Source organism: Oryx dammah, unplaced genomic scaffold (assembly GCF_014754425.2).
Source record: "Oryx dammah isolate SB20612 unplaced genomic scaffold, SCBI_Odam_1.1 HiC_scaffold_1501, whole genome shotgun sequence".
Lineage (NCBI taxonomy): Eukaryota > Metazoa > Chordata > Mammalia > Artiodactyla > Bovidae > Oryx > Oryx dammah.
The window spans coordinates 2,561-5,808 of NW_024071616.1; the positions used below are offsets into that span (position 1 = coordinate 2,561).

Genomic DNA, 3,248 nt, shown 5'->3' on the forward strand with positions numbered 1-3,248 from the left:
AAGGGAACATTTCATGCAAAGATGGGCACAATAAAGGACGGAAACAGAAGCAAGAGATATTAAGAAGAAGTGGCAAGAATACACAGGAGAACTATAAAAAAAGATCTTAATGACACAGATAACCCGGATGGGGTGATCACTCACCTAGAGCCAGACATCTTGGAGTGCGAAGTCAACATAGGGACTTGGGAAGCATCACTGCAAACAAAGCTAGTGGAGGTGGTAGAATTCCAGCTGAGCTATTTCAAATCCTAAAAGATGATGCTGTTTAATTGCTGCACTCGTTTGCCAGCAAATTTGGAAAACTCAGCAGTGGCCACAGGACTGGAAAAGGTCAGTTTTCATTCCAATCCCAAAGAAAGGCAGTGCCAAAGAACATTCAAACCACTGCACAATTGCACTGATTTCTCATGCTAGCAGTGTAATGCTCAAAATTCTCCAAGCTAGGCTTCAACAGTATGTGAACCGAGAACTTCCAGATGTTCAAGCTGGATTTAGAAAAGGCAGAGGAACCAGACTGCAAATTGCCAACATCTTTTGGATCATAGAAAAACCAAGAGAATTCCAGAAAAACATCTATTTCTGCTTCATTGACTAACACTAAAGGCTTTGACTGTGTGGATCACAACAAACTGTGGAAAATTCTTCAAGAGATGGGAATACCAGACCTCCTTAACTGTCTCCAGAGAAACCTGTATGGAGCTCAAGAAGCAACAGTTAGAACCAGACATGGATCAATGGACTGGTTCGAAATTGGAAAGGAGTACGTCAAGGCTGTATATTGTCACCCTGCTTATTTAACTTGTATGCAGAATACATCATGTGAAATGCCAGGCTGGATGAAGCACAAGCTGGAATCAAGACTGCAGGGAGAAATATCAAGAACCTCAGACATGCAGATGACACCACCCTTTGGCAAAAAGCAAAGAGGAACTAAAGAGCCTCTTGATGAAGGTGAAAGAGGAGAATGAAAAAGCTGGCTTAACACTCAGCATTCAGAAAACTAAGAGCATGACATCCGGTCCCATCACTTCATGGCAAATACATGGGGAAGCAATGGAAACAGTGACAGACTATTTCCAGGGCTCCAATATCACTGCAGATGGTGGCTGCAGCCATGAAATTAAAAGACACTTGCTCCCTGGAAGAAAAGCTATGACCAATCTAGACAGCATATTGAAAAGCAGAGACATTATTTTGCCAACAAAGGTCCATATAGTCAATGCTACGGGTTTTCCAGTAGTCATGTGTGGATGTGAGAGCTGAACCACAAAGAAGGTTGAGCATGGAAGAATGGATGCGTTTGAACCGTGGTGTTGGAGAAGACTCTTGAGAGTCCCTTGGACTTCAAGGAGATCAGACCAGTCAATCCTAAAGGAAATCAGTCCTGAATATTCACTGCAAGGACTGATGCTGAAGCTGAAGCTCCAGTACTTTGGCCACCTGATGGATGAGAAGAGCTGACTCAGTGGAAAAGACCTTTGCTGGTGAGAAAGATTGAAGGCAGGAGGAGAAGAAGGTGAAAGAGGATGAGATGGTTGGATGGCATCACCGACTCAATGGGCATGAGTTTGAGCTAGCTCGGGGAGTTGGTGATGGACAGGGAAGCCTTCCTTGCTGCCGTCCATGGGGTCACAAGACGTCCCAGAGGACTGAGAGACTGAACAGCACAACAAATTTTTCTGCTACTGAATAGAATTATCTTTTATCCCTCACGATCTGTCTGAGCCTCTTCACAGGCTTCCTGGGAGGTCTCATTGTCTCATCCATGCTTTTGCCTGCTCTCGCTCCTTTTCACGTTTCCTCGTTGGACGTGATCTCTCCAGCTGCAGCCACACGCACCTCATCTACTAAACCGATGTCCAGAAGCGCAAATGGTCGGATGAAGGCGGAGCAAACCAGGAGCCATCAGCTTCCTTCGGGCGCCCCTTGGATCAAGCTGGGGACGTCTCCTGGCCGCTGGCATCTGCGGCGGAGTTGGAGCAACGCGCGGCGAGGACGCTTCGGGGACCTTCTGCCCTCGGAATCGCACGGCTTCCCCGCGGGAATGAACACGCTGAGTGGACTCCATCTCTCAGGTTGTCCGAGGCTCGGAGTGGAAAACGCTATTCTGAGAGACACAGGTGGCTCCGGCTAGCTCCTTAAGCATGCTTGTTTCCTGTCGGAGTGAGGAGTAAGCTCTCCTCCTGTCTCTGTGCCGCAATCTGTTACGGAGTTCGGCTGTTAACCGAACAGTTCCTGGCTTGAGCCCACCCAGGGAGGGGTCTCACTCTTAGAATGTAAATGATATACGATTGTTTCTAATCTATGCATCCTCTCCTGAGTTCCACTACTACATTACTCTGTGTCTTGGATACACGAGCGCGCGTGCGAGCGCGCGCGCACACACACACACAGGAGGACTTACTTCCAGTCACCGGGAATCCTGGAATTCATGAAACAGTAGGCTCATCATCTACCCTGTAAACTCATTTTACGAACGAAGTTTCTTCCACTGTTTGTAGTAGTCTCTATTTAACCGTTTCCATATACTTTTCCAATTAATTTGGTTCTATTCTTTTCCTCCGTTTTCCAGCCACTGGATCATAGAAGAAGCCAGAGAATTCCAGAAAGCCATCTGTTTCTGATTCATGAACTACTCTAAAGCCTTTGACTGTGTGGATCACAACAAACTGTGGAAAATTCCTCAAGAGATGGGAAAAACAGACCACCTTACCTGCTTCCTGAAAAACCTGTATGCAGGTCAAGGAGAGATGAAACCAGTCAGCCCTAAAGGCAATCAACCCTGAGTATTCTTTGGGAGGACTGATGGTGAAGCTGAAGCGCCAAGTCTCACTCCCTGCGGCAGGCCTCCATTTTTGTTTAAAACATGAATCTAAAAGCTTACAGGAAAGCAACGTTGTTTCCGCCCGGTTTCAAACCGGGGACCTTTCGCGTGTTAGGCGAACGTGATAACCACTACACTACGGAAACCACACGACTACCAGTTCCTAGGGACACGCTCAAGAAAGGCATGTTTGGACACCGCTGGCCTTCAAATTTTGGAAGGAAGCCCAAGTGATCCCTCAAGTAAGGATCTGGGCTTCCTGAAAGGCCCTGACTGAGAGTTCCTCACCTCTCCCAGAGCGAGGTCCCTGTGGGCCCCCAGGCAGTGAGACCTCAGGATCCCCCAGAATCTGCTCTCCACTCCCCCCACTCTTCTCCCAGGCCAAAATTTCAGGCTCCTCTGTGAACTGCAACTGGTCAGG

The 3,248-nt window shown here is 47.6% G+C and overlaps 1 non-coding gene across 1 annotated transcript; it reads right to left on the reverse strand.

The window, feature by feature from the left end:
• Window positions 1–2,900: 2,900 nt before the first annotated feature.
• On the reverse strand, window positions 2,901–2,973 carry TRNAV-AAC. The gene has a single exon. It is a non-coding gene; the product is annotated as a tRNA-Val (tRNA).
• Window positions 2,974–3,248: the final 275 nt, after the last annotated feature.